The sequence below is a fragment of the Schistocerca americana genome, chromosome 5, assembly GCF_021461395.2.
Source record: "Schistocerca americana isolate TAMUIC-IGC-003095 chromosome 5, iqSchAmer2.1, whole genome shotgun sequence".
NCBI classification, from domain to species: domain Eukaryota; kingdom Metazoa; phylum Arthropoda; class Insecta; order Orthoptera; family Acrididae; genus Schistocerca; species Schistocerca americana.
The window spans coordinates 587,656,651-587,682,510 of record NC_060123.1 but is presented as its reverse complement, the minus strand read 5'-3'; the positions used below and the strand labels follow the sequence as shown (position 1 = coordinate 587,682,510).

Below are 25,860 nucleotides of genomic sequence, written 5' to 3'. Positions count from 1 at the left end.
TCTAACCCATGTTAATTTAGGCAGGTATTTGACCCATTTCTGAAAAAACTATTTGATGCAGGACCTTAATATTTTTACTGTATGTTACATGATGCTAGTAGAGTCAACTGTACTAAAGTCTACTGTATTCATTTTATAGTTTTTAAGAAATACTATTTTAAATTTATTAACAAAAAACTTTAAGCTTTTTCTGCGGAAAATATTTTTTGTGAACTTCCTAATTGGGGAAATATTAATGAATGTAGTACCAGAGGTGGCTTTTTATGTTATGCAGAGTCTCTGAAAATTTTATTCATTTATCTATGATAACTTCTGATATAATGGAGCATATGTACTGAACATTTTAGTTTGCGGGAAATTGACTTTAAAGAAAAAACTTAAAAAATTTGTTACTTACAGTTGATTAAAACTGTCCTGCTGCATATGATGGCCCTTCTTTGGTCTCTAGCACGTCTTCCAGCTTCTTTTTCACCTTCCTGGATGTTTGTCTTGCTTTCTTGGCCATATTAGATGCAGACCTGTCTCCATGGGCTATCCTCATTTTATCGCAATGTTGCAGCCCAGTGATCATATTTTCACCAGGATTAATTCCCAGCTTTTTCAGTACGCAACACTTTTCAATATTACCACAATTGAATGTAATAACAGCATCATGAACTCCTAGTTTCATTGTATGCATGCCTACAAATACATTTTTAGGAAGGCGGTTTCAAATTATGCTGTTGAAACATTCATTTGGGTTCTGTGTCTGCCCATGCAGTCATTTCCTTAGAAGGTCAGGATGAGCCAAGTCTCCAAAAATATGTTTAATTTCTGTAATAACAGCAGCAGGAAGAGAATACTTGTGATAATAAGATCCTCCAGTTGGCTGAGCCCTATTGTATCTGCACCACGAATTTTCTCCTGATGGACACAATCCATGACATGGCTTATCATCAGTAGAGGACTTGTGGAAGAATATGGCCCAAACATCTCTCTTCATTGCCTCCAGATTTTCTTTATTTCTCCTAATTGCCTGTCCATAGTATACCTTCAAGTTTTCTATTTCAGTTTTAGTTAACCGACCCTGTCCGGTCAACAATTTTCCATCTTCTAATTTTTTTTCTCTCATATCAACAGTTAGTTTTTTCTGCCTTATTCCCAAACGTTTTTGAACATGGCCTACAGATTCTATTTTGCTAATAGTGTCATCTCCATATGGCTTAGAGTTCACCACATTGTTGTATGTCTTACAGTCACCATCGCCCAAATATTTGGTGTACCATACGCCTCTTGTTTCTACGGAGCGATGAAACATTTGTTGTACTCCATGAAGTTTCATACCACCACTTGTTCCTCTAAAATTAGCCACACAGTTGTGTTCTTTATGTTCATTGACTTTACAACATTTGCGATATTTACACTCGTGGCAGTCACTACTCCATTCAGAGAAGTATGTCCTCTTTTCTGCCAACTTCTATCAAGTGCAACTGCAATATCCGAACATCCATCATTTTCTTCCACTGCTTCCCTAGAAGCCAGTTTCATGCTTTCCTCACTGACCTCAGATACAGATTTCTCTAATATTGCAGTCAGTTTTTCAAATTTACTTGGTGGTTGATGTAAGTTCATCACCGAACAAAATGTTCTCCCTGCAGCCATGCCGTTGCCAATGGATCGTAAGGTATAAACTAATCTAGTATTGATTTCATAAGGGTCACTTGCATCTGGTTTTGAAGAACTCATAAATGAAATCACACCCGAGCATTTAGTGCAAATTAAATCCAAAGCAATTGCTAGATCTTTTCTCCCACTGGCACTTTCACAAATTTCCACACTCTGTGACTCACCACACTGTCTACATTGTCCAAATTTAGAAATTACATCTGATAATATTCTCAAATTTATAATAATGTTACTGCACCCCACGTTAACTTACAGTAAATTCGTTGTAACTCTCTTGAAATGGTGAGAGCTTCTTTGATGATGCACTTGTTGAAGAATTACAATTAGGAACATCGTTGCCAGGCGACATAACCTCTTGTACAGAAAGCGTTCTAAACTTGTTTCCTCTAAATTTTCGTTTCTTGAAAATGCCTTTACGTTTCTTCATCTCCAATAAACACAACAAAACACACGTAAACAAGCACTGCAAACGTAAGTATAACAACTACTCGCAATCACACTTGAACAAAACTGACCGCGTGTTTGAAAGCGTGTTGTTTACAAACAGCAGAAACAAAAAAATACCGACTGTTGCATTCCAAGCATAACCAACACACTTGGCAGTAAAAACAATCCCTAACGTGCAATGTTGGGGATATGAAGACCTAAAATATATGCAGAAAAGTGGGTGACAGAAAAGTGGGCGTGGCACATAAAGACATGTGGTAGCAAAATGCTCTTTAAATCCTCGAAAAAATTTTTTTTCAGCAAAATGCTTTTCAGAGTACTAAAATAAAACATTAATCTATCGAAATATGATGAAAACCGAAAATCGATATTTTTCGACCTGAACCACGGTGTGCCCCCTTAGCAATGGAATTTCCGTTGCACTGTTTATGTTACTACCCTTGTTTTTAATTTCACCTAAGGTTGTTTTGACTTTCCTCTATGCTGAATCAGTCCTTCGGACAATCATTTGTTTTTCGATTTCTTCACATTTTTCATGCAGCCATTTCGGTTTAGCTTCCCTACACTTGCTATTTATTTCATGCACCCTTGGTCTAGGGGTAGTTTCTCTGGTTAGTAATCAAAACCTCCTCGGTCCCGGATTCCAATTCCGCAACCACCGAAATTTTGTTTGTCGAGTAACACGGTAGTGGAAATCAGTATAAAGTCACAGATCCAATGAAAGTTATTGTACTTTGTCTGAACCATACATGCATTAGTTTGTTATGAAAATGTAGATACATATAAGACATAAACAATCATGATGGAAATACATAGTTTCTTCTATAACACGAGTAACAAAACGTGGCGTCTGCTTTTCCTGGATGGAGATTGGCGTAAAGGCACTCACTGTCATGTTATTGCATTGTTAGTACTTTTCCAGACACTGTTCTTCCCAATTACCTCAAAGGTTTTCTCGGGCGTTGATTCTTTTAGGGTTTGTAGTTCTTGCACTGACATTGTCGCCCACTCCTCTTCCATCGCTTTTGAGCCGTTATATGTCCTCAACTCGACTACATTGTGATAAATGCGTCTTGCAAGTATTTCCCAAAGGATTTCCACGGAGGACAAATCCGGGCTACTTGCAGGCCAGGGTAATACTCGATATCCTTATCTTCAAAACACTTTTTGGTTACGGCAAAAGCATGCGCAGATGAACTATCTTACTGAAGGCAGTACTGTTTTCTGGGGGAACGCTGGGGGATGCCTACCCCTAAACTTTTTCGTCGACAAAGTAATTTTTTTACGATGTTGAGAACTTGGAAGAGTACCAAAGATTTATTTTATGGACTTAAATTTTTTATTTCATTTTTTCGTGTTGGTGATTGCAATACGAACGATACCAGTGAAGTTTTTGGTGGGAAAAGCGATGTCATTGACAGTTTCAAGCATTTCGAAGCTGTAGCAACCGTTCTCGGCAACTGAATTGCTGGCAGCCAGTTCGGGAGTATTTGATGGAGAAGAAAATTCCAGTATCCCTCCTTCCTCTTCAGAATGTACTGAAATGTGTTCCTATATCAACGAGTGAATGTGAACGTGGGTTTTCCCAAATGAATATGATCGTCTCGCCAACAAGAGCTTCATTTCATCTTTCCAGTCAGAAATCTCATGTTCATAAAGTTGGTTGGTCCTCCACTGATGTTGTTCCAGCACATGGGCTATGTACTCTCTTGGTTCATGAAGGGCAGACATCTTGCTACTGATAGCAAGAGTAAAGTAAGAAGGGGTGATGACTACAGCAGCCATGAACTAAAGTCAGTTTGGAAACTATTGTAATGCTATTAATGTAAGTTAAACTGTAGTTTTATAGTTAAATAAATTTTCAGCTGTATTAAAAATTGGGTCAGTTGAAGATCGGGATACCGCCTATCATCTATGCCATTTCAGGAGCCAAACAAGGTTACAAAAGATTTTTGTAGTGTAGTTTCTATTGTTGTTCATGATAGGTGTGGATGGATGGTTTTTGTTGTATTGTGTCTTTTAGTGGTGTTTTATCGGTTGAAATATATATATATATATATATATATATATATATATATATATATATATATATATATATTGTTTTGTATGTCGGAGGGTTGATTGGTCTCACCTGTTTCATTTGAGGTGTGTTATAGGTCAATTGAAGTGTATAATACCATTTTCTTTTATTGTTCATGGGTTGGTGGGAATCGGATGCTTCATTTGAGCTGTAAAGTCAACTGGAGAGTCCGATACCATTTTTCTGTAGTTCGAAATGTTGATGACATCATGGCTAAAAGCAGACGGGTGGTATCCAATGCTTCAGTTACGAGTAATTTTCGCTGCATTATATCCAATGTCGGAGTACCCTCAAACTTTTTTTTGAAAAAAAGCACTGACTGAAGCATTAGACTTTCGTCCACTACGCCCTGTAAAGTTACGAGTATGTAGATGAGCTAACTGGCACGCTATAACTGGTATGAGGTACGATGAAGTTGTGGTACAGCTGAATGCTAGTGGGCTCAGGTCCCAGGGCACGCCACAGCATTTCCGGCTAGGTGACGGGTGCGACGTAGTCCAGGTGCAGAGACAAGGAGCGCGTCGCTGGAAACGGGAAAAATCCCTAAGCTTGGAGTGTGGACGGCTGTTACTCGGATGGCCTTCGTGCAGGAGATGCTCCAAGTAATGGTGCAGTGTCAGACAATCTTAAAGATGGCTAACTTACAGCTCTCTGAAAGTTTATAATAATTTACATCAAGTACTAAAGCAAATCTAGCTACGCCGGAGACCGCAGATAAATGAGGTGCATCCAATGACAAAACAATGTTTCGATATTTTTAAAACTACAGAAGTCAATATTTCACAACTAAAAAAACAATTTCACAATTACCTTCTGAATTAACAACTTTCGTCCCGGCGGGGTCAGGGATTTTCACCTGCCTCGAGATGACTGGGTGTTTGTGTTGCCCTCATCATTTCATCATCATTACTGAAAGTGGCGAGATTGGACTGAGCAAAGGTTGTGAATTTGCACGGGCGCTGATAACCGCGCAGTTGGGCGCCCCACAAACCAAACATCATCGTCATCATCATCAAGAACTTTTAATCACTTCATGGAATTTCAACAAACATTATCTCAGATGCGCTATAGTTATCTCATTGCATTATAGTGATCATCCTTGAAAACTAGTATCTGTATCTACTTTTATATCTGTTTCAGTATGCAGATGTTTGTCAGAACATCGTATCTTCTACAATTACAGAGCAAATGAAACCAACATGAATACCTCATATTTTGTCATATTTGTGTGTTTATTCAATGAGCAGTTTACTATTTTGCCAATAACTTTATATAAATATTCATTGCATCTGCTATTAAAAACTGTGATAATTTAAAAGTGGTCAGTCGCATTTGTTAGTGGACACCACAACTGAACAGAGAACCAATAGATGCTTCTGTCAAGTAGGCCTACATAAATTTTTAAACAATATATAAGGACAATTTGTTGTCATTTATCATTAATGCACTTCCACGAGAATACTGGCTTATTTATGTTTGGGCAAATCTTTATTTATAATAATTGTAAATTATCTGAGTGTGACAGAACATTTACAACATTTCTTTATTTAAATATTGTTGCAATATATTAGTTTAGTCTGGGAAGTGGTCAGGTTGAATCAAATAATATCTGTAGAGCTTAAGGACGATGTGTTTTTGGTGAAGATGGCCTTCAGCCAATGGAGAAGTAGACAACAGTAGAACACTATGGGAGTGAAATGGAGGCTGGGAATTTTCGAGTGCAGAACTCAGAAAACGATTCTGGACACTTTATGTCGAGTGTTGGAAGGAGGCAGAGCTGCCTGTAGTTATGAGGAATATTGTGGAGGTGTTTTATTCTGAACAGTGAGCAAACGTACATTAACTTCTGACGGGAGTTTAGGCTATATTTCTAGAGGTCTGAATGTGCTCCATTGTAGGACTCTCAACTTTTGCCGCTTGATTTACGGAACTGAGAATATACAGAGTATGAGTTGTAATTCGTTGTATTGACTGTGTTAATTTGTGAACCGTCATGTTGAACTCTGAACCGTTTTGAGCCGGTGAATATTTCGCGCATTGTCATCATGAAATGGTCTTGTTTTTACGTATCTTTGATGACCATTTGTGTTGGGGATTTTGCTGTCATTCTCATATGCTCTGAACGTAACTTTACTGCGTTTGATAAGGGTATTTTCTATCCGTATTTCTATTGAATATCGTAGGGCCACTTCCCATTTATCTGAGATGTCCTTTCTTGAATAAACATTATTCAACTTAACTCTGTGTTGTCCACATTACTTACAGACGTTAGAATAGAAACCTTGTTATTAAATTACTCATTTAACTGTTATTTTGTATTTATGTGTATTTTATCAATTCGCAATTCTAGCTAACGCGTAGATTATTTGACAGCAGGATCACAGCTACAAGTTATTATTTGCAAAGAATTAGCTGTGAGGAATGAAAGAAGACGTGTGTGGCTCGATCCTATGACTATACCGAGCGATTTTTTTTAAAACAGAGCCGTGTGTAGCCCAAGTACCTAAAGTACGAGTGATCATAGGTAAAGGCGCAACTGTTTGCTCGTATGGGATGTCGTTGGTTAGGTACCGTCATAGTCTTCATACATTCTAATCATTTCTGTCTCTAGCACCTCAGTGTACAATTAGAGTTCATTCTAGTCTTCAGCCAAGCAATGAGTGATTAACTTTTAGTGTAGAAGGCTGCCCAAATCATAACACTTCAAATGAATGTTCAAAGTTCAAATGTGTGTGAAATCTTATGAGACTTAACTGCTAAGGTCATCAGTCCCTAAGCGTACACACTACTTAACCTAAATTATCCTAAGGACAAACACACATACCCATGCCCGAGGGAGGACTCGAACCTCCGCCGGGACCAGCTGCACAGTCCACGACTGCAGCGCCTGATACCGCTCGGCTAATCCCGCGCGGTCATAACACTTCGACCGCCAAAATTTCTGCTCATCATTACCCGCTGTTCAGTTTTCAGATCATGCCAATCATGTTGAAAACTATGCGGCCCATTACTGAAGATCTATTTAGCCCATTCTGTAGTTCATGACACATGTTTTTCAGCAAATACCAATTTAGCCTGTTTATGTTTGGGTGTTAGAGCAGGTTTCTGCAGCCGTTCCTTGAGCGCAAGGTGTTTGTCGTTTGACAAAACTTGACATCCACGTTCGGCAGTCATTAGCGACTGTAACTCAGCAACACGTTGAGAAGAATAACAGTTTATGGTATTTGCTTTGTCCGAAAGTAACCGTTATGTTGCCGCAGGTAACATTCTGCTTTGCCCATCTTTTCCGTTGTGCCATATCTGCGAACAGTCTAACGATCACTGTGCCCGAAATATTCGACATCTTGGCGATTTGATGATTCGAGAGTCCCATTTTCTTGTAATCGTCGATTTTTGTTTTGTCATCAGGTGGTAAATGTGTTCCGCGGGGCATTGTCACAATTGTGGTTTGTGTACACTACACGCACTATCATTAATGGCGTTTGTTTCCTATCTGCAGTAAGGGCACGTAGGCACACACTAGGACCGCACGTAGCCGACTGCCTTTATGCGGACTTCTACCCTGTAACTCCTAAATCGTTGATGTCTTGTTATATACTGTAATATTGACATCAAATGCGATACCATTTGACTGCATTTGTCAGTATATTAGATGTCATATTGTTGCGTGTACACTGTGCACAACTATTCCAACAGATTTAATTTTCCTACAAATATCCATGTCTACTGTACTAGGCTGTAACGTAGGGCAAATGAGACGGTGAACTGATACGATAACACCCATCCTGTTACAGGAGTGGAGAGCAGCAGGAGTGATTGCGAAACTGACCGCTGCGACTATCAGCTGCGGCAGTACGGGCGCGGTGCTGCAGTGGAATGCTGCCTACATTGATAACACAAGTCACTGCCGCTAAAATTACTCTTCCGGCACGCTCGACCGTCCTCGGTTCCCGGATCCAAGTGGCTGTGCATGTCGCGTCTGTTTCTCTTTAAGGAAATGCTCTGTTCATTCTTCACTGGATTCGTAGCTGACTCCACAGCGTGAGGGGCATTTAGATTCATCAGTTGGCAGTCCTGCGCTATCCCCACCGAAGTCCCCACAGCGTCTGAAGCCGAAGGCGTCCGCAGGCGCAGTTAGTTCTCAAGGGCAAACACGTAAGTACGAATGTAATACTTCGTTTGTAGTTGTATTGTCTACTATTTTAATTGCAGATTAGGTGCATTCTAAAATGTAGCTACCACTTTACTAAGTTTATGAGGCGGTACGACGGAGAAGCAAACTAATATTTTGATGTGCATCAACGCTGATAGAGCTGCAATTACATCGATTTTCTTTTTACGTCCGTTATGTTCTTCGAAGGTCAAGCCAACATAATCAGATGAATCTCATTCTGCTTTGCGTAACGTACTGCAGCTGTGGAACGCACGTGTGATGCATTTTCGGAAGTCAGCGGTAAGACGATAGGATTACGCGTCGTCTTGCACTAGTGGTTAACAGCAAATTATAGCAACGTAATAAGTGATGTACGTCTCTAGATGCATCTAGAAATTGTGCTTACTGCGTAATAGATGTATGCTGTCAAAGTACTCCATACGCATTTGACATAAACATTTGAAAACAACAACATTTTGTGCATATCGCAAAATGCCCCATGCCGAAAATCTGATAACGATGTCATGACCTCTGAGACGCGATGCAACGCAAAGGAAGAATGGCTAGAGCACATAATCGTGACGTGATCACATTGAAGAATACAGAGACCCAATGTTTAAGAACTTTTGGAATCCGAAAAACACGTTTATCGAAAATTTAGCAATTAGTTTCGGTCAGTTGGGTCATCATCAGATTCGTCTGACTCCTTAAACTAGTAAACAAAACAAATCAACTGATTAACTTCACATTTTGTCTTTTTTTTAAAAAAAAGCTTGTACCCGCGACTGAGACCGTCACAAGATACAGAAACATGATAGTTCTGCGATAAACATACGTGTCAGAGAGGGCAGTGTCATGTTCTTGCCGACGATTACTTTACATTACGTGTCATTTTATGAGGTTCGGGCTATGTTTTTATATGTCATAATGTAGAGTGATCTGATGTTAAACTCGTGAACTTAATCTGTGATTTTAGTTAAGAATAGGCAAAAACGGGAAAGAATTTTTTTACCCTGACGCAACGGAACCAAGCAGCACGGTGTGGTCTTACGGAGAACAAACAAGTTGAGCAGTACCTCACATAATTCTTGGGCTATTGCCTGATGCACCTGAAAATGACCTAGAAGGCTAGAAGTAAAAGATTTGAATTAAATCTTGGAATTGTTGGATGTGAGGTCCGCCAGTTATGCAAACATGTTTCGACACCACTGTGCCATCATCAGTGGGTTTACGTTTTTATTCATTCTGCAATGTGAATATTTTTCTTAAATGATTATAAAATTATGTGCATCTTTAGTTCAGACACTAGATCATTTCGTTTTGTAAATACCTTTACATTTGGTGTGCATGAATTTTCTGGATAATTTGTGTGTTAATTACTACAGGTAGCTTTTCATCTGCAACCAAACGATGTTGATGAGAATTTTTTTTGTTGGGAGTTAACCTATCTTCTAGAATGTAATTTAATTTGTTGCGATGTTTTTGCGCCTATATTCGTTTTTACTTGCGTTTTCGTGTGGTAAGCACTTCCATTCTCCGCATCATGCTCAGGAGTTGTTCAAAAATGGTTCAAATGGCTCTGAGCACTATGGGACTTAACTTGTAAGGTCATCAGTCCCCTAGAACTTAGAACTACTTAAACCTAACTAACCTAAGGACATCACACACATCCATGCCCGAGGAAGGATTCGAACCTGCGACCGTAGCGGTCACGCGGTTCCAGACTGTAGCGCCTTTAACCGCTTGGCCACACCGGCCGGCTCAGGAGTTGTGATGCACACGTAACTATAACAAGTATGTTCCACAAATAACGTAGTAAAACACTTTTCACTTCACCAAAACACAGTGTGATTGTGGTTTGTTGTGTGTCCCAGCCCAGTCAGTGTTTATTTATTCACCAGAGAGTTCGGCGCCAAATTTGAATTTTTTTTTGCATTTTATCTTTGTGTGTGCGTCCGCGCGCGTGTGTTTTCTGTGTGCTTCTTAGCTGTGTGTGTTGTCTTTTATATGGAATTCCTGTTGTGTATCAGTGGTGCGTCTTTGCAGATTTTAGTGTATCTATTTTTCGTGTGTGTGTGCGTGTGTGTGTAGACTGTATATGTTTGTGCTGTTTTTATTTGTAAATTTCCTTTAATGTCTTAAATAGTGTGCCCTTCCAGAGTGTAGTGTATTCGTTTAATAACGAATAGGTACACGTTTGCCCAGCAGCCCATGGAATCTCTATCACGTTTAGACTGCAGCGTGCGCTGACCTCAACTGTCCGTTGACTCCTCAACACCCGTGAGAGAACCCACTTTTTGGCGCACCTTCCCGCTAATCACAGCTCTAGCTTCCGGACACAACACAATGGCCCAATCGGCTTGCGTCCGAAGCACGACCTACGGATTCCTTGTTCGCCCGTTTTAACGGAAAGACTCTCTCGAAAGATCTCGGAACTTCTGACACGATCTACCAGCAACCAATGGAAATATATATCCACGAATTAGGCGGCAAGGATTGTTTCACATTTGTTTCCCAACTCATGTACGGTAAGACAGAGAGGGCTGGTGTCATCTGCCATCACTACTCTACTTGTTCTTCGATCCCTTCTTCTGCTAGTGTCCCGTGCATTATAACGGTTCAGTTCTCCGTTTTAAGCTTGGAGAAACCAGACAATTCGCCTTACCCCATAGCCAGACTAAGAGAATGGATTTCATGTAAGACAGGGAGTGTTCAATGGAATAGAGGATGCTGATCATAAAGGAAAAGTCAGCATTAAATTAAAACGCATATCCTAGAGATCACTTCGTGTAGAAATGGGTCCTATTAGAAAATGTTGAAGATGGCACATTAAAATGAAAAAATACCCTATCTAGTTGATAGGCTAGACTCTAATGAAAGAGGTGCTCAAATAAACGGACGTCTTTCACTGTATATTTGTTGTTGTAGTTTGATTCAACTGTCCACGTTGAAGTCTATCCTGTGCTAGGTTCTTCATCTCTGAGTAACTACTGCAATCTACGTCCATATGAACCTGCTTACTGTAGTCAGGTAAGTGGTCTCCCTAAAAAAATCCATCCCCCCTCTCCCCACTCTTTTCTCCCCATAACACTCCCCATCCGTCCCTTCCCCTCACATACGTACTTACTTCTGTTACGAGATTAGTGGTCTCTTGATGCCTCGATGTCTCAGGATATGTCCTGTTAACCGTTTCCTTCTTTTAGCCAGGCCATAAATTTCTTTTCTCTCCAATTTGATCCAACACTTCCTCATTTACTCGATCTACCCATGTTATCTTCAGTATTTTTCAGCAGCACCACATTTTAAAAGCTTGTAATCTTTTCTCCTCTGAACTGCTTATCGATCACGTTTCACTTCGGTACAAGGCTACACTCCATATCAGAGAAGACTTCCTAAAAATTTATACTTAATATTAACAAATTTTTCTTTTCCAGGAGCTCGTTTTTCTTGCATTTTTCGTTCTACATTTTATACCCTGTGTACTTTGCCAATCGCCAGTAATTTTGCCGCGCGGGGTAGCCGCGCGGTTTCAGGCTTCTTGTCACGGTCTGCGCGGCTGCCCCCGTCGGAGGTTCGAGTCCTCCTTCGGGCCTGGGTGTGTGTGTTGTCCTTAGCGTAAGTTAGTTTAAGTTAGATTAAGTAGTGGGTAAGCTTAGGGACCTATGACCTCAGCAGTTTGATCCCATAAGACCTTACCACAAATTTCCAAAAAAATCTAATCTACGAGTATTTTCCTCAGTATCGCCTGATTTAGTTCAGCTATACTCCATTACCCTTGTTTCGTTTTGTTGCTGTTCATCTTAACAACTGTTTTCAACACTCTATCCATTCCCTTAAACTGCTCATCCAAGTCGTTTTCCGACTAATAAGACAGAATTACAATAACATCGGAAAACCATGTTTGCCTTTCTTCAATCTATCTTCTAAGATAAGTCGTAGGATCCGCATTGCCTCGTTAGTTCCATCGTTTCTCCGAAACCCAAACCGATCTTCCCCCAGCTCGGCGGCCGGCCGAGGTGAGCGAGCGGTTCTAGGCACTTCAGTCCGGAACCACGTGACCACTACGGTAGCAGGTTTGAATCCTGCCTCGGGCATGGATGTGTGTGATGTCCTTAGGTTAGTTAGGTTTAAGTAGTTCTAAGTTCTAGTGGACTGATGACCTCAGATGTTAAGTCCCATGGTGCTCAGAGCCATTTTGAACCCAGTTCGGCTTACATCAATATTCCCTTTCTCTGTGAGTAATTGGCGTCAATAGTTTGCAAATATGACTTATTGAAGTATTGATAATATTCAGACCTGTCAGTACGTACCTTCTTTGGAACAGGTATTATTACATTTTACTTCAAGTCTAAGGGAACTTCTGATGCTTCATTTTTCTTGCGTATCGGGTGAAATAGTTTTGTCATGGCTGGCTATCCCAAGGATGTCAAGAATTCTGAGGGAATGTCATTCTTTCCAGAGGATATGTTTAGAATTAGCTCTTTCAATGTTCGGTCAGCTTCTTCTACCAGTATCAATCCTCCATCTTACCTTCATCTACTTCCTCTTCCCATTATGTAATGTTATCTTCAAGTTTGTTTCCCTTATTATATACTCTATATAGAGGAAGTAAACGATAAGCGTTTACAACGTACCATAGCGGTGTAGTGGAAGTTGAGAAGAACAATTTCATACATGATACTTGTGATCGAGCAAGCAGGGAATCAACATCAAACTGGTCAACGAAAGCGCATGCACCCCGTGCGAAATTTTTAGTATTCTGTCGCCCTCTTGAGACACCAGCTTTCTTTAGCACTAGTAGTTAACTTTTCCTGTGAAGGTACTGAATGGAAAAGACTTTTGTTCGCGTTACACGAAAACAAATTACGCATACAATTCAATGTAAAGTGAAGCCTTTCAAACACAGTAGTCTGGTCCTAACAAGGCCAGAGAAATAAAACCATTTAATTGGTAATTTTAGCCGGCCGCTGTGACAGAGCGGTTCTAGGCGCTTCAGTCCGGAACCGCGCTGCTGCTACGGTCGCAGGTTCGAATCCTGCCTCGGGCATGGGTGTGTGTGATGTCCTTGGTTGGTTAGCCTTAAGTAGTTCTAAGTCTAGGGGACTGCTGACCTCAGATGTTAAGTCTCATAGTGCTTAGAGCCATTTTTGTTAATTTTATGCTGCTAAAAATCATCAAACTGTGAGGTAAGATTTACACAAACGTCCATTTTACAACGTGTAAAGTGCACGACTAAGCCGACGTCGTAGAAAGGCGATAGAAAATTGAAAATATCGCGCGGCTCGGATGTTCTGCTATTTAGGTGAATTATCTGTACTAATTTGAGGTTATTTCCTGGCTTGATAGACCGTAAGTGTCTTGTATCAAACTGTTCTTCTGAACTTCCCCTATACCGCTATGGTACACTGTAAACAGTTTCGTCACAAAGATTTAATACATCGTCTGGTAACCTAGGGTATCTACTGGACCTCGTTTTTTGCCTATTTGATCGTCTGCTGTCTTCTCTTTCAATTTTTAAAGCTACGTATTCGTCGTCTACTGTATTCGTCTCCCTCGTTTGATTCAATTATTGCAGAATACTCCGTTGATCATTCTCAACGACCTCCGGGCTTTTCACTTTATCCAGATCTCCTCTCCTTAGTCTCCTCCTTCCTGCAAGATCTTCAGTCTTAAACTGCAGCTCATAACCAATAAATTATGGTCAGAGTCAACATCCACATCTGAAAATGTCACACGGTTTGAATATTGCTTCGAAGTATCTGTCTTAACATTATTCTCCAGCTCTCTTCCATTTATGCAATCTTCTTTCGTGGTTCTTAAACCGGGTATTTACGATCATTAAATTATGATTTACGCAAAATTGTGCTAGGCGGCTTTCCTTTTCATTCTACTCCCCACAGTCCATGATCTCCTATTTCCCTCTCAACCTTTCTCCACTGCCCAATGCCAGTGCCCTACAACAATTACCTTATTTTTTCGTCCCCATTAACTACACTACTGGCCATTAAAATTCCTACACCAAGAAGGAATGCAGATGATAAACGGGTATTCATTGGACAAATATATTATACTAGAACTGACATGTGATTACATTTTCACGCAATTAGGGTGCATAGATCCTGAGAAATCAGTTCCCATAACAATCACCTCTGGCCGTAATAACGGCCTTTATACGTCTGGGCATTGAGTCAAACAGAGCTTGGATGGCATGTACAGGTGCAGCTGCCCATGCAGCTTCAACACGATACCACAGTTCATCAAGAGTAGTGACTGGCGTATTGTGACGAGCCAGTTGCTCGGCCACCATTGACCAGACGTTTTGAATTGGTGAGAGATCTGGAGAATGTGCTGGCCAGGGCAGCAGTCGAACATTTTCTGTAACCAGAAAGGCCTGTACAGGACCCGCAACATGCAGTCGTGCATTATCCTGCTGAAATGTAGGGTTTCGCTGGGATCGAATGAAGAGTAGAGCCACGGGTCGTAACACATCTGAAATGTAACGTCCACTGTTCAAAGGGCCGTCAATGCGAACAAGAGGTAGGTGACAGAGACGTGTAACCAATGGCACCCCATACCATCACGCCGGGTGATACGCCAGTATGGCGATGACGTATAGACTCTTCCAATGTGCGTTCACCGCGATGTCGCCAAACACGGATGCCACCGTCATGATGCTGTAAAAAAAAAACCTGGATTCATCCGAAAAAATGACGTTTTGCCATTCGTGCACCCAGGTTCGTCGTTGAGTACACCATCGCAGGCGCTCCTGTCTGTAATGCAGCGTCAAGGGTAACCGCAGCCATGGTCTCAGAGCTGATAGTCCATGCTGCTGCAAACGTCGTCCAACTGTTCGTGCAGATGGTTGTTGTCTTGCAAGCGTCCCCATCTGTTGACTCAAGGATCGAGACGTGGCTACACGATCCGTTACAGCCATGCGGATAAGATGCCTGTCATCTCAACTGCTAGTGATACGAGGCCGTTGGGATCCAGTACGGCGTTCCGTATTACCCTCTTGAACCCACCGATTCCATATTCTACTAACAGTCATTGGATCTTGACGAACGCGAGCAGCAACGTCGCGATACGATAAACCGCAATCGTGATAGGCTACAATCCGACCTGTATCAAAGTCGGAAACGTGATGTTACGCATTTCTCCTCCTTACACGAGGCATCACAACAACGTTTCACCAGGCAACGCTGGTCAACTGATGTTTGTGTATGAGAAATCGGTTGGAAACTTTCCTCATGTCATCACGTTGTATGTGTCGCCACCGGCGCCAACCTTGTGTGAATGCTCTGAAAAGCTAATCATTTGCACATCACAGCATCTTCTTCCTGTCGGTTAAATTTCGCGTCTGTAGCATGTCATCATCGTGGTGTAGCAATTTTAATGGCCAGTAGTGTATCTGTTTAATTTATTTTATCTCATCATGCTTTCTTTCAGTCTCTTCGTCGTCTGCGGAGCTAGCTGTAATATAAACTTGTGTTATTGTAGAGGGTTTCAGCTTGGTACGGTAATGCGTTCACTGTGCTGATCGTAGCAGGTTAACCGCATTCCTGTTTTCTTATTTGTTATGTGTCCTACTCCTGCATTATCTTGTTTGATTTTGTGCTGATATCTCTGTAATCACCTGGCCAGAAATACCGCACACCAATAATTCTCACTGTATCAAACCTCTACTCTCCTTATAAATTCTCTCACCTGTGTACCTGGTTGTATGATATAACATTCCACGTTCCAATCCTTAGAACGCTAGTTTTGTTTCCCCTGATGACAACATCCTCCTGAGTAGTCTCCGACCAGATGGGGGGCTCCTACACCTCCCGGATATTTTTCCCGGGAGGATGTCATCATCATTGATCAATACAATAGAGCCGCATCTCCTCGGAGAATATAATGACACTCTGCGACGTTTAAAATTTTCCAGGCGAATTAAACATTCGAAGAGAGTTTTTGGGACTGCAGCTAGTTGTCGTAAAATTCACGATATTTTGACTGGGCACCTGACAGTCACCTTCATATGGGCCATCCATTTTTGGAAAGACGTAGATAATACTTTCATAGTGTGGCCCCACGGAGAAGATCCTAGCGTTTTTATATCACCTAAACTGCATTCATGAGAACATTCGGTTTGCTATGACATTAGAGAAAGATGGTTGTCTCCCATTCCCGGATGGTTTGGTTAGACGAAAGAGTAACGGCTCTCTGGGACGTTCGGTTTGTCGTAAGGCCGCTCAGACTGATCTGTACTTAGCTCTTCAAGCTGCCATCATCCATCTCAAGAAACTATGAATATGCTTAAAATTCTCGTACACAGAACCCATACAGTGTTGGATGCAGACAATTTGCCTAAAGAGCTTGAACATTTAAAGACTGTGTTCAAAGACAATGCATACTCTACCCGGCAAACTAACAGGGCATTCTCAGCTAAAACCGGGAACCGGGAAGTGGTTCAAATGGTTCAAATGGCTCTGAGCACTATGGGACTCAACTGCTGAGGTCATTAGTCCCCTAGAACTTAGAACTAGATAAACCTAACTAACCCAAGGACATCACAAACATCCATGCCCGAGGCAGGATTCGAACCTGCGACCGTAGCGGTCTTGCGGTTCCAGACTGCAGCGCCTTTAACCGCACGGCCACTTCGACCGGCAAACCGGGAAGTGGATAAATAGGAGGACGCGTCAGTAATTTTCAGGTGAAAGTGATTTTTCGCACACCATCTACGATTTCGGACGCGCTGGGATCAGTGGAAGATAGTTTGTTTTTGCGGAAGCAGAGAATTTATAAAATACATTGCCAGTGTTGTGTGGCGTATATAGAATAAACAAAACGCACAGTGGAAGAACGCTGCAGAGAACATGAACGTTGCACTCGCCTTTCGCAATCCAGCAAGTCTGCAATTGCGGAATATTCTATCTCTAACGGACATTCAATGGAGTACGACAAAACAGTAATTTTGAGCACAGCAAAATCTTTTCGGGACTCTATTATAAAATAGTACGTTGAAATACGCATCGTGGAAAATCTAATGAACTGTGACACCGGTTACTAGCTGGATAATGCGCGGAATCCCGTCATCTCTGAGATTTTCTCCAGACGAAGACTCCAGAGTCCCCCGATGAGTGCGGCGAGCGGCGAGCGGCAACGCCGAAGACACCTGATCTTTGCCGTTCCACCAGCGAGGGAGCTGCCGCTGGGCGGTGTGGTCTAGAGCTGTTGATAAAATGTCGATATATATAGTCAAACAATATCGATACATATTGACTATATCTGTCCCCCTACAAATCGATATCAAAAAGGCAATATCGAGTGCCGATATTTTTATTTTATTTTAAGTTTTTTCGCAATTTTCGGTGAATGTATGAAATTGTTCTTTTGAAATTGTAGAAGAACATAATTTTACTTTCACTGTGTGAAGGAGTCTTGCTACTTTTTGAGCTCCCACCACGTCCAGTCTTTCTCTCTGACTGTGTCAAGCAAGTATAGGTGGCACAAAGAAGTAGTCCAACTCCACTGGGGGATGGCGGTGTGAATGGAACAACAAGATTTCCGATGTGGAAAAACAGCAAGATCAATTTTCAACGCAACTATAGTGCTGTTTCGTCACAGCGACAGTCTTCAAAAACAGTTGCAGAAAAAATGACCACAAGCTAAATCACTAGACTGGTTTTTGGCGGTGAGGGGATGTGCTGATGTAATCGACGCCCGGCGTTACCAACAGAAGCTACAATCTTTAGCTTCAGCACGCAGTTTTTTTACCGAGCGAGGTGGCACAGTAGTTAGCACACTGGACTCGCATTCGGGAGGTCGACGGTTCAGACGCACGTCTGTCCATCCTAATATTGGTTTTCCGTGATTTCCCTAAACCGGTTCAGACAAATGTTGGGATGGTTCCTTCCAAAGGGCACGGCCGACTTGCTTTCCCATCGTTCCCTAATCCGATGGGACCGAAGACCTCGATGTTTGGTCCCTTCCCCCAAACAACCTTATTCTCTAACCAAGCAATCACGCCGTTTTGACACTGCAACTGCTAGGTCGCTAGCGTTTGCAAAAACGAAAAATACAGCGAGTCGGCATCAAGTGCTCCAGAAAAGTCCGCTATGTGACGAAAACGAACGGCGGATCCATCGGATACCTTTTATTGTGCCACTTACATGCAGTTACCATTGTTAGCGAAGTGGTTATCGCGAAGTGTGAACGTGCATCGTTTTCCTTTCAATTTTTGCTCTAGGTGGGATAAGCAGGCAGTTAGCTTGTTGATGTACAGAATAATAATAGTGTGGTCCTTCTGTCACCGTGACTGACGCATACTCGGCGGAGCGGAGAACGTCTTGGTCAGTCATCGATGGCTTACCTGAAGATGAAATGAAATGATCGTGTTGCCCATTCGGGGGAAGATGACTGGCATGTGTCCAGTCGAAATATCGTGGACTGAAGTTTACGAGGGCTGCTGTCCTGAAATGTCTTCGAACATAATGGCTCTAGTTTCCCCTTGCTTTCAGCCGTTCCCAGCGATAATATAGCAAGGCCATGATTGTTGTAATGTTACAAGGCTAGATCAGTCAGTCACCCAGACTGTTGCCCCTGCATCTGCTGAAAAGGCTATTGGCTCTGTTCAGTAGCCATACTTTAATATCGTTCCTCTACAGCTACTCGTCCGATAAGGTTGCAATTACGGTAAGGTAGAGACATAAATGACATCCCCCGTCAGCGGGGTCCAAGGTTCGTGGGCGGCATGTGTTTTTATCACAATACAGGGTGGTCGATTGATAGTGACCGGGCCAAATATCTCACGAAATAAGCATCAAAGAAAAACTACAAAGAACGAAACTCGTCTAGCTTGAAGGGGGAAACCAGATGACGCTATGGTTGGCCCACTAGATGGCGCTGCCATACGTCAAACGGATATCAACTGCGTTTTTTTAAATGGGGACCCCCATTTTTTATTACATATTCGTGTAGTACGTAAAGAAATATGAATGTTTTGGTTGGTCCACTTTTTTCGCTTTGTGATAGATGGCGCTACAATAGTCACAAACGTATAAGTACGTTGTATCACGTGACATTCCGCCATTGCGGACGGTATTTGCTTCGTGATACATTACCCGTGTTAAAATGGACCGTATACCAATTGCGGAAAAGGTCGATATCGTGTTGATGTATGGCTATTGTGATCAAAATACCCACCGCGAGTGTATCCTGGACGACATCATCCAAGTGTCCGCACCGTTCGCCGGATAGTTACATTATTTAAGGAAATAGGAAGTGTTCAGCCACATGTGAAACGTCAACCACGACCTGCAACAAATGATGATGCCCAAGTAGGTGTTTTAGCTGCTGTCGCGGCTAATCCGCACATCAGTAGCAAACGAATTGCGCGAGAATCGGGAATCTCAAAAACGTCGTTGTTGAGAATGCTACATCAACATCGATTGCACCTGTACCATATTTCAATGCACCAGGAATTTCATGGCGACGACTTTGAACGTCGTGTACAGTTCTGCCACTGGGCATAAGAGAAATTACGGGACGATGACAGATTTTTTTGGACGCGTTCTATTTAGGGACGAAGCGTCATTCACCAGCAGCGGTAACGTAAACCCGCATAATATGCACTAATGGGCAACGGAAAATCCACGATGGCTGCGACAAGTGGAACATCAGCGACCTTGGCGGGTTAATGCATGGTGCGGCATTATGGGAGGAAGGATAATTGGCCCCCATTTTATCAGTGGAAATCTAAATGGTGCAATGTATGTTGATTTCCTAGGTAATGTTCTACCGATGTTACTACAAGATGTTTCACTGCATGAGAGAATGGCGATATACTTCCAACATGATGGATGTCCGGCACATAGCTCGCGTTCAGTTGAATCGGTATTAAATAGCATATTTCATGACCTGTGGATTGGTCGTCGAAGCACGTTCACCGAATGTGACGTCCCACGCTGTTGGAGCATGCGTTCTCAGAAATGATAAGTTCACAAAGGTACATGCATCACATAGGGAAATAAAATGTTCAGACGTACCTATGTTCTGTATTTTAATTTAAAAAACCTACCTGTTACCAACTGTTCGTCTAAAATTGTGAGCCATATGTTTGTGCCTATTAGAGCGCCATCTATCACAACGGGAAAGAAGTAGTCCAACTAAAACATTCATATTTCTTTACGTACTACACGAATATGTAATTAAAAAAATTGGGGTTCCTATTTAAAAAGACGTGGTTGATACCCGTTTGACCTATGGCAGCGCCATCTAGCGGGCCAACCATAGCGCCATCTGGTTTCTCCCTTCAAGCTAGACAAGTTTCGTTCTTTGTAGTTTTTTCGTTTGATGCTTATTTCGTGAGATATTTGGCCCGGTCACGATCATTGGACCACCCTGTGTAATCATGTTTTTATACCTCGTGATGATGCCAACCTTGGCTAAAGCGTTTATTTGTTCTGTTTACTAGTTTAAAGTGACAGACGAATCTCATGATACAGTGACTGAGCGAAAACGGTCATTTAATGGAGTAAAAATTCTGTGTTGGATTCCTCAAATTCGAACATACAGTCGGTGTTCCTTGTGCCCTGCCTAATCACTTACGGGTCCCCAAAAACAATCCATTATGGACGAAGTATCCGACAGTTTCTAACAGTAACAAATCAGTCGGCATTGCAGATCTCTGCGACGGAATAGTTTCGCAGTTTTTCTCTGTCTACAAATAGTAAATGCAGTTCTCTTTCGTTTGAGCAGTAGTTGGGACACGCTGTTCCAAAAGTTTATACCGGAGCTGCCACAGTGCGACTTTTAAATCACGAGCAACACATCATGAGCAGACTGCTGTATAGGGACCAATTTTCCCCGGTCTCTCAAGAATTTCATTATTAATTTATGATGTTGGAGTTTTGCAGCGCTCGTCTTTTTAGTAAAATACTTTTGGGTGCCGAATTAAGAAATAATTTTATGGAAAGTCAACTGGACAAAATTTCTGTTGCACATCACTTTATGCAGGGTGTCTCACTATTCCTGTTACACAATTCTAGATGTTGTAGAGGAGACATAGAAGATCAAGTTTTACATAGAAACCCATATGTGGAAACGTCATACAACGATGCTACAGAGCGTCAAAGCTATAGGCGCCGACGCCTGTAAATTTATGTATATACAGCGTGATTCGATGATGATGTTACAAACTTTCAAGGGTGGTGGAGAAGGATAAATGTATCAATTTGTAGTAAGGGTCCCTGTACCAGAAAAGAACGACTGGAAAGTTATAAGCGAAAAGTATTTTGATATTTCTGACAGTGGAATTCATGTACATGTACTGTTGTTGCTACGAATGTACGGTATACAACATCCAGAGGCGATAATACGGACCAAAACCAAGAAAGGAAGAAAAAATGTCTAGTAAACATGGCTTCTAAAACGCATATCTTAAGAACTACGAGCACTTGGTTAATAGAGGAGATGTATTTCACACAAGTGACCCTAGCAAAGATGAAGAAGTGCTTATATCTTCCCAGGTGTGAATTTTAGAGCCCATGTTTACTGGAAATCTTTTCTTGTCTTGGTCCATACCTGTGAAAATTGCATACCCTACATTCCTAGCAACAACAGAACCGTTACATGTGTTCCACTGTCAGAAGCATTAGACTGATTTTCTCTTGTAACTTCGACTCGTTCGTTTCCTCAAATTGATATATCGTTTCCTCAAATTGATATATTTATCCGACTCCATCACCCCTGAAAGTCTGTAACGTCATCACGGAATCGCCTTGTATATAAATACACTTACAGGTACTGGCCTATAACTTTGACGTTCTGTAGTGCCGTTGGATGACGTTTCCGGACATGGGTTCCTACGTAACACTTGTTGAACTACTAAGTCTCCTCTACAACCTCTAGAAGTGTGTAACATGAATTGTGAAACACTCTGAATAGTTTATGAGACTATAGTCTGTCCAAAATCACTCTCGCAAAGATCTATACAGTTCTTAGAGAATTTCTTCTACTCTAGAATCTTGTTCTTACTTGATTCTTTCAGGGCTCTGTCAAATTTTTCTCGAAGTATTATAACTCCTGTCTTATCTTTTTCACTTCGTATTCCCTTTCTACAACATTGTCTTTAAGATTGTTCCCTTGGTAAGTTTGTCTACAGTATATATTTCTTGCACCTTTCAGTCTTTCCCTCTTTGGTTAGTAAGGGGTTTCCATTTGAGCTCGTTATATTCATACAGGTTCTTCTATTTTTTCCACTGATCTTTTTAATTTTCCTATTCGCGGCGTCTATTTTTTCCATAGTCACGCATTATTCTACAGCTTTGCGGTACTCTGGCTATTCCCGCTTAGACGTTTTGCACTATCACTCTCATTTTTCAGATGTCTGTGTTCCCTTTTGCCTTTCTCATTTGCTATATTCTCATACTTTCTCCTTTCGTCAGTTACATTCAATATCTCTTGTAATTTCCAATTATTTCCACTGAGACTTTTCAGTATGGCTATTTAATCTTCTGCTGATTTCACTAATTCATCTCTCAAAGCTATTCAATCCTTCTCTGTTGTATTCATTTTTCCTGTTTCTGTCAGTCGTTGCCTACTGCTCGCTTGAAAGTCTCACCAACTTTTGTTTTTTATTCAGTTTATCTACATCCTATCTCTTGATTTCCCGACTTTCAACAATTTCTTCAGGTTTAATCTGTAGTCCCTAACTAATACACTATAGCCACAGTCCACGCCTGTTCTTGAAAGATATTTGTAAGTTTCCTTATTTTTATTCATTCGTCATGTTTGAATTTAAAATAATTCTGTTACTTGATTAACACTAGTAATTTTAGTGATTCTTCTGTGTGTTTCCTATGGAAGTATCTATATCTTTTGACTTACTGAAATGCAACTGTACATGACTCCACGTACAACAGTAGAAAACAATCCTACTCTGCATGGGATTTTCATGGGGGTTAATTACTTACTTACTTACTTTTGCGTTTTCTCTGAATTGTGTTTCTTCCTGTTAGATCATTTTTAGTTCATAGTTGTGGATGTTCATTGACTGTTGTTGTTTCGGCAGGAAGCATCCGAGTGGTGGGCTGTAATTCAGTAATGACGTGATGGGATTGTCACCCTCATGAATATCTGGCATTTCATGCTTAATGTTTTAGGTCTGTTTCAAATAAATCAGTATTAGTCTCAGCATAAAACTGTGTGCTGCATATTTTTACATGCATTTGTAACGCATGAAATAAATCTTTTAGTAGGCTGCAGTTGCTGCATTGAGTTCCAGCTAATACATACCAAACAACATTTTATGTTGTTTATTCGTTTCTATGAGTTTCGTTGTATCCATGAACCACACTATGCTATTATTTGTTGGCTGTTGTTCTTATAATATTGTCTGCTTGTAGTTTTGACTTGGGTTCCAATTTTTTATTCCTTACTGTTATTTTATAGTATGTTGTTCTGTTTCTTGATTCGTATTGTGATTTATTAAATGGCTTACTGAGGTATCTTGTACAGAATTATTTCTTTCATGGAAACTAGCATGTATTCCGGAAACATCATTCATCCGAAACCCGACTTGTCCTCACGTGACTTCGCGAAAGCCATGGATCATAGAACTCACATAGGTACAGTAATTTCTTCACTTCCAGTAAGCATTTGACCCGGTACAACGTCAGTGCGGTCGCGTGGAACATAAAAGAATTTGCGTGACTGGTTTGAGATTTTGTTGTTAGCAAGGATGCAAACTATTATTTTGCGTGGAGAGTCACCGACAGCTGAAGTAATTTTAGCTGTGCCCCAGGAAATGTGTTGGAACCCTTGTTTTTTTCCCTTGGTATGCTGCTCGTCAGCCTACAGAATTTTTAAAACATAAGCAGATAAGAAACAATAAAAGCAGGCGATAAAACGGTGAAAACGGTGACGTGAATTGTAAAACGGCGGATAATTGTGGAAAGTTAAAACATAAAATAAAGGGTGGGCGATTCTAATAAAATACACAGGATGCAACCAGGTAGAATAGTAGACAGACAATTAAAAAACGCGGCGACAATCTGGTTTCTGTTCGCAAGAGAAATAAAAATCACACCCAGCGAAAGTATGATGACCATTTGCAACACTTCGGAAAAGACACACAACACTTAACAATCACTGGAAACACTGCATTAAAAAGTCGGCACGAAGATGACACCCCACAGCCAAGGGGTGATGGGGGGCGGGGGTGGACAGATGAGGGGGAAACAAGGGGGGAGGAGTGGAAAACGAAAGGGGGATGGAACCGACGCTGGAACCCTTGCTGCTTATGTTGTATTTCAGTGACCTGAGGGGCGTTGTAAACACTAACCCCTGACTTTTACAGATGGTGCAGTTACCTACATCGACGTACTGTCAGCAACAAAGTTAAACATACACACACGCTTTAAAAAGATTTCGAACTGCTCTAAAGATCGAAAACTTGCTTTTCATTTTGAGAAACGTAAAATTGTGCGCCTCACAAAAGCGTAAATAACTATTATCCTGCACTGAGGTGACAGAAGTCATGAGAAAGCGATATGCACACACACAGATGGCAGTAGTATCGCGTACACAAGGTATAAAAGAGCAGTTCATTGGCAGAGTTGTCATTTGCACTCAGGTGATTCATGTGAAAAAGTTTTCGATGTGATTGTGGACGCACGACGGGAATTAACAGAATTCGAACGCGAAATGGTAGGTGAGATAGATGCATTGGACATTACATTTCGGAAATCGTTAGGGAATTCAATATTCCGACATCCACGGTGTCAAGAGTGCGCAGAAAATTTCAGGCGTTACCTCTCACCACAGGCAACGCACCGGTCCACAGCCTTCACTTAACGACCGAGAGCAGCAGCGTTTGCTTAGGGTTATCAGTGCTAAGAGACAAGAAGCACTGCGTGAAATGCCCGCAGAAATCAATGTGGGACGTACGACGAACGTATCCGTTAGGACGTTAATGGGCTATGGCAGCAGACGACCGACGTGAGTGGCTTTACTAACAGCACGTCATCTCCTGCAGCGCCTTTCCTGAGTTCGTAATCTTATCGGTTGGACCCAAGACTACTGGAAAACCGTGACCTGGTCAGATGAGTCCAGATTTCAGTTGGTAACACCTGATGATAGAGTTCGAGTGTGACGCAGTAACCCGCGAAGTCATGGACCCAAATTGTCAACAAGGCACTGTGCAAGCTGGTAGTGATCAAATAATTGTGTGGGTTACGTTTATATTGCCTGGACTGGATCATCCGGTCCAACTGAGCCGATCATTGACTGGAAGTGGTTATGTTCGCCTGTTTGGAGACCATTTGCAGCCATTCATGGACTTCATGTTCCCAAACAACGATGAAATTTGTATGGATGGCAATGCGTCATCCACCGGGCCACATTTGTTCGCGATCGGTGTGAGAACATTCTGGACAGTCTGAGCGAATGATTTGGCCAGCCAGATCGCCCGACATGAATCCCATCGAACATTTGTGGGACATAATAGTTCGTGCACAAAGTCCAA

At 41.5% G+C, this 25,860-nt stretch overlaps 1 protein-coding gene across 1 annotated transcript in view; it reads left to right on the top strand.

The window, feature by feature from the left end:
* The first annotated feature begins 8,144 nt into the window (after nt 1-8,144).
* LOC124616083 (TD and POZ domain-containing protein 1-like) overlaps nt 8,145-25,860 on the top strand; it is a 39,987-nt gene continuing 22,271 nt past the window's right edge. Inside the window, exon 1 of the mRNA XM_047144332.1 lies at nt 8,145-8,347. The gene's annotated coding sequence lies outside the window, so the exon portion shown is untranslated. The remainder of the gene's footprint in view (nt 8,348-25,860) is intronic.